The sequence below is a fragment of the Sinohyriopsis cumingii genome, chromosome 4, assembly GCF_028554795.1.
Source record: "Sinohyriopsis cumingii isolate HCF-2022 chromosome 4, ASM2855479v2, whole genome shotgun sequence".
NCBI lineage: Eukaryota > Metazoa > Mollusca > Bivalvia > Unionida > Unionidae > Sinohyriopsis > Sinohyriopsis cumingii.
In genome coordinates, this window is record NC_142964.1 from 55,741,465 (window position 1) to 55,758,076 (window position 16,612).

The window sequence follows — 16,612 nt, forward strand, 5'->3', positions numbered from 1 at the left end:
ATTATTTCAGTTTCTGAACAGCAACAAGAAGCTCAAATGCATCTGAATGTGTTCACCAGGCATACATTGATCTGAAAGGCAAATGTAGTATCAATAAGGCATACACTGATCTAAAAGGCAAATGTAGTACCAATAAGGCATACATTGATCTAAAAGGCAAATGTAGTACCAATAAGGCATACATTGATCTGAAAGGCAAATGTAGTACCAATAAGGCAGCTACAGACCCTGAAATGGGAATTCTACTAGTGACACAAAAATGGACATCAAAACAGCATGCAGAATGAATGCAAACAGACTGCAGAATGAATGCAAATGAAATGAAATGATAAATGCAGTTTGAAAAAAAAATTACAGAAAAAAATGAAAAAGACAGAATGCAGAATGATGACCAAAAAATGAAAACAGAATGAAATGCAAATACATTTCATGAATGGATTTGATGATTATTTTCAAGTGGCCACTAAAGTTCCAGTCAAAAACCCTTTCGCATGACAATCATCCAGGATCAAGGTTCTTTGTAGTTACTGTTTATCCCTTACAAAACCATGACACTCTTCTTGCTTAGGCAGACATAAACTTGAGTCACAAAGGGTCTGACACCTTACTGAGTGAAAAGAATTTCCAGGAATCGAAGTCCATTTATTCTTTTCAAGTGAAGAGTGTTCAAACCATCTCTGATACTCTTAACACGACTTCTAAGATAGCTACTGTGGCAACCATATTAGATGAAAGAACCATGTTTATTTTTGACCAACTAGACATCATAAGAAGTCTTTTAGTCAAAACCAAACGTCAATACGATCATCCATTCAGGATGAGTAGGACTACCAACATAACTGCTACACTTACAAGTCAGATCAGCGTCATTTTCATTTAAAACCAACTTGACATAAAAAAAAATCTTGTGGTGAAAATATATGTACCGTCATGACGTGGTTTTCCGTTTATAAGTAGTGATAACTGCTATGATGACCTTACTAAGATCAGGCACTATTTCCACTAGGACCAGGCTGATATCATAGTGTTTTCACAAAAACCAAACTGATATGACCATTCATCCAGAAGTAGTAGTGCTAGCTAGTCATTAAGATTTCCATTTAGGACTAAACAGATCTTGGGATGAATGTTTGAAGGCAATCCTCAAGTAGTTTTGGAGTAGCAGTAAAAAATATTTTGTTAATGGAGGATGGCTATTACCAGCTGAGTGAAGAACCACCACTAATATGATGATATCAGTGGTTGTATTTGTAAAGTCGTTACTTAAACAAAACCAAATAATAAATAAAACTGGCTCACAAATGCACTGCAACTACATTTGTACAGTTACTGCAGGTCTGATTATATTTTAACATGTCATGAATCAAAGATTTCTTTAACATTTTATGTTATTTCATTAAAGAAAGACTTCTACTGAAGCTGTTAGCACTTTTCCTTGAAAATTAAGAACATGACTTTTAATGCATTTCTGTTGAATTCCAAATAAAAGGAAATGGTGGATGGAAGGTATAAACACAAAATCTGACTGCATTCCTGAGACCATGAACAAGAGACAATGAGGTGATGGCTAAAAAGCATATGTGAATGGTAAGAAAATGGAACACAAATGGAATGTAAATGAAATGCAGATTTGGTAAAATTACCCATTTCAAGGACTGTAACTTGGGTTGAAATAAATACACAATGTCAAGATAATTTCCAACTATTTTGCTGAAATTGTTGATATTAACAGCATTTGTGTTGCAAACCACTCTCTTAGTAGTGTTGAGGAGAGTTCTTCACTCTCCTCAAATATTTATGACATCGTTTATGGCACATCATCCTTTATGGTACATGATGTCATATATCAAAATGGCGGAACCTGTAAATATATCATTATTTGTGAAAGCTGATTGCCATGAAATCTGGGACAAAAACAGAATTTCGCTCTGGAAAATGTTTGTTTTGACCAGAGCTATTGATTGCTCACTTGGAAGCAATTAATGAAGTGCAATGGCATGCAAGAGTGATTGTGTTCTTCAAAATACAAGCCCTGTATTAACATGTTGTTTAATTGTATTTGTACACTAACTTCTGCTGATTTGGATAAGATAATGGCATCTTTCACATCAATGTGAAAGGTGTTTATGTTAGGACTCTACCCAATCTGATTAAAATCAAATCTCTGCTGTCCTACATGAATGTGAAAGGTGTTCATGTTAAAATCAAATCTCTGCTGTCCTATGTGAAGATCTAACGATGACCGCTTAAGAGTCATGTTCTGGTGACCTTTGAATTATCCGATGGAAATACAGTTTTCAAAAATGTGAAAGTGAATCAAATTGTTCGATACATATTCATGCTCTTCACTCACACTGCCCAGCATCCAAACGTGAAGACATAAGACTTCATCTGATCGGTTGATAAAATTAACAATTATGGTAATAACATAGGTTACCAGAACATGACCCCAAAGTGGCTGCTGTCAGATCTTCATGTATAACATTGGAGATCTGATTTTAATCAGATTGGGACTCTACCTAGTATCAAATTTAGCCTTATATGGTCCAGAGGTTTTGGAGAGATGTCCTATGATTTTATTTTATTTTTTGAGTCACCCTTAACACAATTCTGGTTGAGCATATCCAAAGGAGATTTTCTACTTGGTTACTATAGTAGCCACCTCAATACTAGGAGTTTCAACTACAACAAATTCTTATAGAGCATAAGCAAAATTGGTTCAGTTGTTTTGGAGACAAGAAAAGTAGGTTTCTCTAATGGAAAGCACATTGCTGATGTTGGAAACATCCTAAACATACTTATGAGAGACGATATTCCATGAAAATTCTACAAAATATTTGAATCAAATTCACTCATCATTTCTGTAGAAGAAGCTGAAGATAATGTATTTATCCCATGACAAGTCTTTGCTTGATGATAAGCCCATCCATTAGGTTTTAGCAAATTAGGCCTGCCACATGGTTCAAGAAATATTGAAGAAAACACCCTACATCACTGCTAGGCTGCCACCCTATAAACAACTCTTATAAAAACATATCATATGATTTGTTCCTATCAAGTTCAATCCTATTTGGCTTTATCAGCCTTTCAAGAGAAGAAGCTGAAAGGAGGTTTTCCACATGGCTGCAATGAAAGCCACACCACTACTAGGCCAGCAAAAGCCACACCACTACTAGGCCAGGCCAGTAACCCTGCACAAGAAAAAGTTCAACCATAATGTAAGACACATTTCAAGCTTGATCAAAATTTTCTAAACCTTCTGGAGAAGTTAAAAATGGGTTTTTCATATGGTTGCTATGGAAACTACACCTTTGTCAGTGAAGCCCTCCTGAAGTCTATTAAAAAAGAGCACAAGTTAGAATCATCATTCTGTCTCTTATTAAACCTAGATCAGCCGTTTGAGATAAGTAGCTGAAAAGCAATTTTCCATCTGGATGTTAACGAAACGAAGCCACTTGTAGCGGAGGCACCCCAAATATAATTTGATAAAACATTCTTACCTATTATGAAGAGGTGAAAATAAGCGATGGTTGGAATGGAAGCTACTCCATTACTACAGGAGTGACCCCACACACAAAGAGCATATCCAAAAAAAACCCATTCCTACCAAATTTAATTAACTCTGGCTTTGCTACTCAAGAGAAGCTGAAAACATTTGTCCATAATGACTGCAATGAAACCCCCACTGTCCTAAGAAACATGCCATGTCAAACACACTTTTGGCAGAGCATGCCATGTGGAACATTCTTGCAAGTTTAAAAAATAGCAAATGTGGATGAATGCGTACAGGAAAAGCCGACTGATGGAAACTAAGCCATGGTATACCCTGATATCTCCTTCACAGTTGTCAAAATATGCTAGAAAGCAGCAATGGCATCCATTTATTTCAAGCACCATACAAGTGCTGCTGGCTACCTGAGGGTACAATTTATGAAATATAATACTTTACATCTGAAGCCACTTACTTCATTTTCATGTTCATGGAGTGAACACAATATATATATATATATATATATATATATATATATATATATATATATATATATATATATATATATATATAATTGTTGTGCAGTTCGCACAGTAATAATTATATAAAGGATACTGTTAAAGATCACAAGTTAGCAAAGTGGACGAAAGAAGGATTATCTCCTCCAAATATTTGTACTGTTGCCAAAGACAAATGAAGAAAGCTCCTTTTTAGCTTCAACAGTCAGAGCAGCATTTGGCAAAATACAATGGCTCACACTTAATGTACATAGCTCACCAGGGATCCCAAAATTCAGATGACTCTTGCCAGACATTCGTTTTTGAAATTCATGTGGTGGCCTGATATTTGTGAAATTCAATATAAAAAACATCCAAAGTTGGTATAAAACAATATCAAAAAATGAAAACATCGACATACTGGTACTTATTCATTAAATGTACTGGACCTGGCTGTTGCTTTAGTTTTAGTCCGGTTATTTCATGCATCACCAGTTTATACTCAAACTATTTATTTATGAAAATTATCTTTTCTTAAATAAAAGAATACTAAAGAGTTTCAACTCACAAAAGTATTTTATTCTATTCTACTGCTTTGATAAGAATCCCTTAAAGGGACTGATGCTCCACTGGCAACAAAAGTATTTTATTCTACTCTATTGTTTTGACAAGAATCCCTTAAAGGGACTGATGCTCCATTGACCACAAAAGTATTTTATTCTACTCTACTGCTTTGATAAGAATCCCTTAAAGGGACTGATGCTGTACTGGCCACAAAAGTATTTTATTCTACTCTACTGCTTTGATAAGATTCCCTTAAAGGGACTAATGCTGTACTGGCCACAAAAGTATTTTATTCTACTCTACTGCTTTGATAAGATTCCCTTAAAGGGACTAATGCTGTACTGGCCACAAAAGTATTTTATTCTACTCTACTGCTTTGATAAGATTCCCTTAAAGGGACTAATGCTGTACTGGCCACAAAAGTATTTTATTCTACTCTACTGCTTTGATAAGAATCCCTTAAAGGGACTGATGCTCCATTGGCCACAAAAGTATTTTATTCTACTCTACTGCTTTGATAAGAATCCCTTAAAGGGACTGATGCTCCACTGGCAACAAAAGTATTTTATTCTACTCTATTGTTTTGACAAGAATCCCTTAAAGGGACTGATGCTCCATTGACCACAAAAGTATTTTATTCTACTCTACTGCTTTGATAAGAATCCCTTAAAGGGACTGATGCTGTACTGGCCACAAAAGTATTTTATTCTACTCTACTGCTTTGATAAGATTCCCTTAAAGGGACCAATGCTGTACTGGCCACAAAAGTATTTTATTCTACTCTACTGCTTTGATAAGATTCCCTTAAAGGGACCAATGCTGTACTGGCCACAAAAGTATTTTATTCTACTCTACTGCTTTGATAAGAATCCCTTAAAGGGACTGATGCTCCATTGGCCACAAAAGTATTTTATTCTACTCTACTGCTTTGATAAGAATCCCTTAAAGGGACTGATGCTCCACTGGCAACAAAAGTATTTTATTCTACTCTATTGTTTTGACAAGAATCCCTTAAAGGGACTGATGCTCCATTGACCACAAAAGTATTTTATTCTACTCTACTGCTTTGATAAGAATCCCTTAAAGGGACTGATGCTGTACTGGCCACAAAAGTATTTTATTCTACTCTACTGCTTTGATAAGATTCCCTTAAAGGGACCAATGCTGTACTGGCCACAAAAGTATTTTATTCTACTCTACTGCTTTGATAAGATTCCCTTAAAGGGACCAATGCTGTACTGGCCACAAAAGTATTTTATTCTACTCTACTGCTTTGATAAGATTCCCTTAAAGGGACTAATGCTGTACTGGCCACAAAAGTATTTTATTCTACTCTACTGCTTTGATAAGAATCCCTTAAAGGGACTGATGCTCCATTGGCCACAAAAGTATTTTATTCTACTCTACTGCTTTGATAAGAATCCCTTAAAGGGACTGATGCTCCACTGGCAACAAAAGTATTTTATTCTACTCTATTGTTTTGACAAGAATCCCTTAAAGGGACTGATGCTCCATTGACCACAAAAGTATTTTATTCTACTCTACTGCTTTGATAAGAATCCCTTAAAGGGACTGATGCTGTACTGGCCACAAAAGTATTTTATTCTACTCTACTGCTTTGATACGATTCCCTTAAAGGGACCAATGCTGTACTGGCCACAAAAGTATTTTATTCTACTCTACTGCTTTGATAAGATTCCCTTAAAGGGACTAATGCTGTACTGGCCACAAAAGTATTTTATTCTACTCTACTGCTTTGATAAGAATCCCTTAAAGGGACTGATGCTCCATTGGCCACAAAAGTATTTTATTCTACTCTACTGCTTTGATAAGAATCCCTTAAAGGGACTGATGCTCCACTGGCAACAAAAGTATTTTATAATACTCTACTGCTTTGATAAGATTCCCTTAAAGGGACGAATGCTCCATTGGCCACAAAAGTATTTTATTCTACTCTACTGCTTTCATAAGAATCCCTTAAAGGGACTGATGCTCCACTGGCCACAAAAGTATGTTATTCTCCTCTACTGCTTTGATAAGAATCCTTTAAAGGGACTGATGCCCCATTGGCTACAATTTTTTAAAATTCTACTCTACTGCTTTGATAAGAATCCCTTAAAGGGGACTGATGTTCCAATGGCCACAACAAATTTCCAAGCATCCAAGTATTTTTTCCCATCCTTTCATTCTTTTTAAACAAAATTCCTTCAAGAGTAGTTGTGATAAAATCTGTACCATTGTTATTTATGACCAATATGATATCATGAAAAGTATTTTAGTGAAAACCCCTATGTCTGACCATGCATTTCATGAAGAACAGCTATAATGACATTTTTTTGATTCCTACAAGGCAGATGTATTGTAGGACTGACTGGCACCATTTTCATTAGTAGCAACTATATACCATAAGTCTTAAAGTGATAAATCCTTGTCATGTGACTATCAATTCATGAGAAGTAGTGATAATTTTTTTTCTCAAGGTGACCACAATGGCGATGAAAATGGAAGTCTGGTTAGTACCATTATCAATTCAGACCAACAAGACATTATAAGACGTGTTTAAGCGAAAACCGTTGATCTATACAACGATCCACTTTGAAAAAGTAGGAATAACAACATTTCAAGAATGCTGCCATGGTGGCCATCAGTGATTTGAAATCATCATGATTCTGATTTAGGACCAACTAGACATCACAATAAGTTTTTTAGTCAAATTACATGTCAATATGACCACCCATGCTGGAGGAATAGAAACAACAAAGTTTTAAGTTGCCATAGTGGTTGCATGTTGTATTTTAGATTGGCATCCTTTTGATCTAGGAACAACTACACATCATAAGAAATATTGTAAAGAAAGCACCATGTTCACATGGTCATCTTGTTCAGGATTTTCAATATGGCCAGTATAGTGGCAATATTTACATGGTCATCTTGTTCAGGATTTTCAATATGGCCAGTATAGTGGCAATATTTACATGGTCATCTTGTTCAGGATTTTCAATATGGCCAGTATAGTGGCAATATTTACATGGTCATCTTGTTCAGGATTTTCAATACAGTCAATATAGTGGCAATATTTACATGGTCATCTTGTTCAGGATTTTCAATACCGCCAGTATAGTGGCAATATTTACATGGTCATCTTGTTCAGGATTTTCAATACGGCCAGTATAGTGGCAATATTTACATGGTCATCTTGTTCAGGATTTTCAATATGGCCAGTATAGTGGCAATATTTACATGGTCATCTTGTTCAGGATTTTCAATATGGCCAGTATAGTGGCAATATTTACATGGTCATCTTGTTCAGGATTTTCAATATGGCCAGTATAGTGGCAATATTTACATGGTCATCTTGTTCAGGATTTTCAATATGGCCAGTATAGTGGCAATATTTACATGGTCATCTTGTTCAGGATTTTCATTATGGCCAATATAGTGGCAATATTTATGTAAAATAAGTTTCATTCAGGACCAGCTAGATATATAGGGTAAAGTCTATTAGCACAGTGACCACCCATATCGCAAAGTACTGTTAATGATATTTTCAAGATAGCCACCATAATAACCATAATGAATGTCCAAGTGGGACCATTTTCATTTCAGTTCCTTGGGAAAAATGTGTATACAGTTTCATGGCATTCCTCCCAGTAGTTTTGGACTAGTCATAACAAACTTCTGCAGACAGACAGACAGCAGACCATCACAAAAGCTATTATAGTCTATGAACAGTAGAGCTAAAACATTAATTATTAATTAACAACAAGCACACTTACTACCTCAAAACTAAACAACATTTAAACTAAAGGGCATTTCTGGTCCAGTCTGATTGTAAAGTTTTTTTAAATTTTTTTAATCAGGTTTACAAACACACCTTGGAGGATGATAGAAGTTTGGTAGTTGCTCTTAGCAGTGTTTTTCTTTATTTTATTTAGAGCCTAGGCTACAAAAAGTTTTGTTTTACAGGTTGGACATGTGCCGAAACTCCACCACACAATATATCATTATAAAGCAAATGGTGTGAGGAATTGGTGTACTGCTACAGACCAAAAGGTAACCACTGAATTAGTGGGTCTTGATAAGTCCAGATGACACACCTCTATTGCCATGTGATTGGTATCTACAGAGTGCTTAAACAATTAGGAAAGTGCACTGACCAAACTACTGTATGGGATAATTATGGCCTTTTATGTACAATATGCAACATGACTGCATTTAGATTCTTACTCATAGCAAATGGTCATTTGAATTCATTTGCTTCTCATGTCTGGCAAATGTAGCTACCTTGGGATCTCTGGTGTTCATATGTATCAAAGATGAATGACCAGATGTTAGGTAAAATCACAGCCTGCTGGTTAACAGTACAAAACATTTGAGAACAGTCCTGCAGAGCTTGGTAACTAAGGCAAAAAGTGGCTTGCCAAGCATTCATGTCCTTTACAACATATGCATGACATGTATTTGATGCAAACATAAATGCAAAGAATCATAACAAAAACTACACAGATTCGACAAACAAAAACTATATCAACTTTATTAAACTAAAACTTGAAAACTCTGAAAATTGGTCTCTGATTATGATTTTCTCTCCATGAAAAGGTGACAAATAAGGTCAAGGTAACATTATGACAATATCTCATGTGATATATCATGTACATTGAATTTTTATTATTTCATAAGCATACATATCTAATTAAATTTCCATTTCATTATTTCTAGTTAAAATCATTAAAAACTTCTAAGTAACTGTTTATCATTGCAAAAGGAAATATAGGCTATATATCTCTATACAAAGATCATATTTTAATATTTAATACATACAAGAATTTTAATAACAATAATAATAATAATAATAATAATAATTATAATAATAAAACAGGGTCCATGCATTATGTAGATGTATTCAGAACTGTGATATTTTGAGAATAGCATAAAATAATGGACAGTGGAGCTGTAATAATAATAATAATAATAATAATGATGATGATGACGATGACAATAATAATAACTTTATTTAGAGAAGGTAACTCGTTACAGGAATGATCTACATAGAGGCCCTGTTAAGTACAATATAGTGAGTGAATTACATTTTTAATGTAGCTTCTAATAATCTTAGTCCTATTGCAATGACCTCTGCTGTGTAGCAGTTTATAGTGCTTTCTAGCATTGGGGCATCATGCCGCAGACACATATCATCAAATCCCACCAATCACATTATCCTGACACCAGACCGACCAGTCAAACTTCTTAATGATGTACAATATATACAGTACATAAATGTATAACACAATATTAACAAAGGCTGACAGAATATTAAATCAAGCTCAAACTGAATAATTTTAATGTTAAACTTTTATCTCAACAGTATGATGATTTTACATTTAAATGGCAAGCTGTATGCAGAAATACAGTAGAAAACTACCATGGTGGACTGATTTTTCACCAAGTATGCATACTTACTGTGGATATGGCAATTTCCCTGTGTTTCTGCTGAAATCATGTTTTGGTTGGTCTCTCTTTTTTTATCCTACTTCCACCAAATGTTAGCCGATTTTATTCAATGACTTCAAAACCATCATGAAATAACTTGGATCCTTTTATTACTCACCTCATAAAACCCTCTGCATTTAGCTTTAAACTCTCCAGATCACAACAATAAGATAATGAATTTACAGTTTGTTTTGTCAACTTGTTAGCTTTCTGAAGCAGATTATTCAATAAAGTTCATTGCACCAGTATACTTCCAGTCCCCCACTGGTTTCTGTAATGTGTGATTAAAATGTCTAAAAAGTCTGTTCTTTATATAAAAAACAGTTTTTAAAAATCTTTTCTTTTTCAAAATCATTAGTGCTATAGACTGCCTTTAACACTTTTGTCCTATCACCGGTGGAATCACATGTATACACTTGCATTACCTTCAACGTCCTCACCAAAAAACTATTGACAGTAGTAAAGACTGCATCTAATTAAGATATCCAACTGTCTCAAGGATTTTAATGACAGAAAGTTGGCATATTTTTTTTCTCCTTTATTTAATGTCTATGTCATTTTTATTATATGAGTGTGGACATGTGTGTTCATGTGTGAGGTGAGGCTACTGGACAATGCTATGTCTATCAATTATTTTTTTTGCAAGATTATCAAATGCTTCAAAAAAAACATTTTTTTCTTCAATTTTAATTTCAGTAATTTTCTAGAGGCTTAAATGAAATAACTTGTTCTCAAATGGACATCACTTTTTTTGGGTCATGCGCACTGACTCCGTTTGGGATCACAAAATACACTATTTTAGTTGCCGAAACCCAAATCCATCCAACAGTGTTTGAAGATATAACAGAGATGAATAATCCTCATCACAGGTTACATACCTTACTTTAAATGGCATATAAGCATGTACAGGATACTTTCTATCATGTTTAGTCAGGTTCCGTTGTGAACAGCAAATGTATACATAACATACTACATCTGAACAGTGAAGGACCACGCCATACCATAAGCTCACTTAGCCTTAAAAATTAGTCTGGGCTTTTTCTTATTTGTACATCGGCTGAATCATCTATTCCAGTAGCTTGTGTTGTGTAATAGTCCATCATCCTTTGATGTAGTTGTTAAATCAATTTCCATTTTCAGAAACAGTGAGAGCTGAAATCTCATCTTTTTTCTCATTCTAATATGCTTCCACTTTAGTAAAGTAAGGAGAAGAACAAGAGAGAAAAATTGGATAAAGAAAGAAATTTCAGGAGAAATGTTTGATGCTTATTTTGGGTATGAAAATCTTTCTGATGATATGCTGAATATTTGTAATGAATCATGATGGAGAAATTTAAAGGCAGTCAATTTTATATTGGTTATCATAGGCGTAAAGAAATCCACACCATTTATGCCGACTTAGACAAAATATACATTCATGCATATCAAACAGACAAGGAAGGAAGGAACAGAGAGATAACTTTTCACTCCTTATATTACTTGTGTAATATTTAGCTATATTGCAGATCAGAATTATATTTTAAAAACATTTGCAGAGATTCAGATTTGAGCAACGACTTAAGATTCCTATTTCAAATTTCAATTTAAAATAACTTTTAGTTACAATCAAGTAAATTGTTTACTCTGAATTCACTATTTTTTACGGATACCAATTTTCAGATATTTTATTATTGCAAAAAAAAAAAATAACCACTGAATTTAAACACCTAACAAAAGTGATTTTCCATGGAAATTATTAGATCTCTTTTCTGATCCATAAAATTAGGTATAAAACAAAATGCCATTTGTCAAAAAGTTGTGAAAATTAAACTCTCCTGAAAAAATGAATTCAATGTACAGTGGTTACTCTCTATAACATGGTTCAGTATAGCTTGGTTTCTGATATAACACATATGGCCATGAATCACATGTTTTGCATGTATGTAGTGTGAGTGTATCCTTGCTTATCAGTTAGGTCAAATGGCAAACAACAGATCCAGACTGGCCACCACACTGTGTGTTAGCAGATCTGGGTCTGTTGTTGTTCTATTAATTAGTCCGAACAAACTGCCTAGACCAAGATCTGCTGGTACATTATGAAAATCTAAATGTAGGTATGTGTAGCTTGAAGCTAGATCCAGCATATAAGTGAGTATATATGTGCCTCAGCAAAAAGCACTTAGCATAAAGTTTAAAACAAACTATTGGCTTTGAATTGATGGACCAATAAATTTAAATGACACATTTTTACGAAAGGCAAAGAGGGATCTCTGATATTGAGAAAATAGCACATGAATACCATACTTCCTTGTGTACAAAAAGTCAGCGGATCAATATTTATGATGCTGCCTACATTCAATGCTAAACAATGCAAATACTGGCATTCTTCCTCTATAGTTATGTTCCTAAACTAATTTTTGAGCAAGGAGCATGATATTCTAGCCTAAATGATGCAATAAAATCTATTCATAGAGTAACAGTTTAGAAAAACTAGCCTTGGTAGGATTATGTGTCTATGAGAAAAGCCATGGTGATGGATTGTGTCGGACAAATTGATAAGCCAGGAGGTGATTAATGTGCGTGCAATGATGGTCCTACCACTTATGAGGACAATCACTGTAGCTGGAAATTACTCTCCAAACCTTCAATATTTTTGTGTTGGAATCCATGAAAAATCTCGATAGCCATGAATCATTTCATAGAATGGAATTATGAATGTCAGACAAGATGCCAGTATGCCTGTAAGTCAAGTGATGCCTTGACCTTTGGTGAAAACACCATGTTGATATGACCAGCCTTCTAGATGTCTTGATAGCAAAATTTTTAAAGTGGCCATTGTGCGAGTCATTCAGATCAGCACCATTTTCATTCATTACCAACCAGACATAAGAATTCTTTCAGTGAAAACCACATGCTGATATGACCATTCATTCATGAGAAAGTGATAACAAGATTTTCAAGATGGCCACTATGGCATGAATACGTACTCCCTGAATCAGGACAAAGTAGACATAAGAAGCTGTTTAGTAAGAACCCCATATTGATATGAACATCCATTCAGGAGTAGTGATAATATGTTCAAGATGGCTGATATGGAGGCCACATTGGACATCAACAAGATTTTCTTTTTGGGTCAACATAAGAAATCTTCTGGTGAAAACCCATGGCAATATTACTTTTCATTCAGGGGGATTAGCAATAATAAGATTTTCAAGATGGCCAGTGTAATGACCATACTGAAAATTAGATCAATACCATTTTCATTTAATACCAACTAATAATGTTAAAAACTCTTGGCAATATTACTGTTCATTCAAGAGTAACAGTAATAACAAGACTGACAAAAGATCAGCACTATTTTCAGGTGGGACCAAAACAGATGTCTTTTAGTGAAAGCCCCATGTTTTAATATTACCAGCCATTCAAGGAGTAGTAGTAACATGAGTTTCAAGATGGCCACCAATGACCATCCATTCAATGAGTAGTAGTAATGAGTTTCAAGAAGGCCACCAATGACCATACATTTAAGGAGTAGTAGTAATATGAGTTTTAAGATGGCCACTAATGACCATCCATTCAAGGAGTAGTAGTAATATGAGTTTTAAGATGGCCACCAATGACCATCCATTCAAGGAGTAGTAGTAATATGAGTTTTAAGATGGCCACCAATGACCATCCATTCAAGGAGTAGTAGTAATACGAGTTTCAAGATGGCCACCAATGACCATCCATTCAAGGAGTAGTAGTAATATGAGTTTTAAGATGGCCACCAATGACCATCCATTCAAGGAATAGTAGTAATATGAGTTTCAAGACGGCCACTAATGACCATCCATTCTAGAAGTAGTAGTAATATGAGTTTTAAGATGGCCACCAATGACCATCCATTCAAGGAGTAGTAGTAATATGAGTTTTAAGATGGCCACCAATGACCATCCATTCAAGGAGTAGTAGTAATATGAGTTTCAAGATGGCCACCATTGACCATCCATTCAAGTAGTAGTAATATGAGTTTTAAGATGGCCACCAATGACCATCCATTCAAGGAGTAGTAGTAATATGAGTTTTAAGATGGCCACCAATGACCATCCATTCAAGGAGTAGTAGTAATATGAGTTTCAAGATGGCCACCATTGACCATCCATTCAAGGAGTAGTAGTAATATGAGTTTTAAGATGGCCACCAATGACCATCCATTCAAGGAGTAGTAGTAATATGAGTTTCAAGATGGCCACCAATGACCATCCATTCAAGGAGTAGTAGTAATATGAGTTTCAAGATGGCCACCATTGACCATCCATTCAAGGAGTAGTAGTAATATGAGTTTCAAGATGGCCACCAATGACCATCCATTCAAGGAGTAGTAGTAATATGAGTTTTAAGATGGCCACCAATGACCATCCATTCAAGGAGTAGTAGTAATATGAGTTTCAAGATGGCCACCATTGACCATCCATTCAAGGAGTAGTAGTAATATGAGTTTTAAGATGGCCACCAATGACCATCCATTCAAGGAGTAGTAGTAATATGAGTTTCAAGATGGCCACCATTGACCATCCATTCAAGGAGTAGTAGTAATATGAGTTTTAAGATGGCCACCAATGACCATCCATTCAATGAGTAGTAGTAATATGAGTTTCAAGATGGCCACCAATGACCATCCATTCAAGGAGTAGTAGTAATATGAGTTTCAAGATGGCTACCAATGACCATCCATTCAATGAGTAGTAGTATTATGAACTTCAAGATGGCCACCAATGACCATCCATTCAAGGAGTAGTAGTAATATGAGTTTCAAGATGGCCACCAATGACCATCCATTCAAGAAGTAGTAGTAATATGAGTTTCAAGATGGTCACTAATGACCATCCATTCTAGAAGTAGTAGTATTATGAGTTTCAAGATGGCCACCAATGACCATCCATTCAAGGAGTAGTAGTAATATGAGTTTCAAGATGGTCACTAATGACCATCCATTCAAGGAGTAGTAGTATTATGAGTTTCAAGATGGCCACCAATGACCATCCATTCAAGGAGTAGTAGTAATATGAGATTCAAGATGGCCACCAATGACCATCCATTCAAGAAGTAGTAGTATGAGTTTCAAGATGGCTACCAATGACCATCCATTCAAGAAGTAGTAGTATGAGTTTCAAGATGGTCACCAATGACCATCCATTCAAGGAGTAGTAGTAATATGAGTTTCAAGATGGCTACCAATGACCATCCATTCAAGAAGTAGTAGTATGAGTTTCAAGATGGTCACCAATGACCATCCATTCAAGGAGTAGTAGTAATATGACTTTCAAGATGGCTACCAATGACCATCCATTCAAGGAGTAGTAGTATTATGAGTTTCAAGATGGCCACCTATCTCTATCCATTCAAGGAGTAGTAGTAATATGAGATTCAAGATGGCCACCAATGACCATCCATTCAAGAAGTAGTAGTATGAGTTTCAAGATGGCCACCTATGACCATCCATTCAAGGAGTAGTAGCAATATGAGTTTCAAGATGGCCACCAAAGACCATCCATTCAAGGAAATGTAGTAATATGAGATTCAAGATGGCCACCAATGACCATCCATTCAAGGAAATGTAGTAATATGAGATTCAAAATGGCCACCAATGACCATCCATTCAAGGAGTAGTAGCAATATGAGTTTCAAGATGGCCACAGTGATCAGTCATCACATCAGCACCATTTTCATTTAGGACTAACTACACATTAGAAATCTTCTTGCAAAACCTCGTGACAATAAGAATTTCTGTTCAGGGGGAGTTGGAGTAAGGTTTCCAATATGGCCACCAGAGTGGACATCAGATCAGATCACTATTTTCATGCAGCAGCATCGACACCATAATGAAGTCCTCTTATGAATACCCCATGTCAATATGACTTTCCATTCTGATGTAGCAATAACAAGATTTTCAAGACAGCCAATGTGGCAACCATACTGAACATTAGATTGGATCAATTTTCACTGATGACCAGCTAGACATCACAAGAAGTCTTTTAGTGCAAACCCAAAGTTGAAAAGATTTTCAACATCCCCATTGTGGTGGCCTTGTTGGATGTGAAAGTGGCACCATTTTTATTTAATACCAACTAGACCAAATGATCAATGTCTAAAGTTTCATGGCAATTCTCCAAATAGTTTAGGAGGAGTAGTGATAACAAACTTGTGATAATGGATTAAGGGATAGACAACTGACAAATGGAAGGACAATGAATGATGGAGAACGGACCATCCCATATGCTATTCTGATCTATGACCAGTACAGGTAAAAACCATGTATTTCAGGAATATTGCTAAAAAGGCAAGAGCTCTACATAAGCAGTACTGCTTGTTGCTCAATCTTCTCTGTGCAATGAACCATATATGAATTAATGAAGGATGATATTCAATATTTTTTAAAACCAACATTTGCTCTGGGTGTATGGTGTTCACAGTTGCCTGTGTGTTGGTCTATAGTGTTTATAGCTGGCTGCATGGGTCTACGGTGTTCACAGTTGCCTGTGTGTGGGTCTATAGTGTTTATAGCTGGCTGTGTGGGTCTATGGTGTTTACAGTTGGCCGTGTGTGGGTC

The 16,612-nt window shown here is 35.5% G+C and overlaps 1 protein-coding gene across 12 annotated transcripts in view; it reads right to left on the reverse strand.

The window, feature by feature from the left end:
• Positions 1–16,612, reverse strand: part of LOC149801204 (protein phosphatase 1 regulatory subunit 12A-like) — a 264,345-nt gene that overhangs the window by 13,092 nt on the left and 234,641 nt on the right. The window lies entirely within an intron of this gene.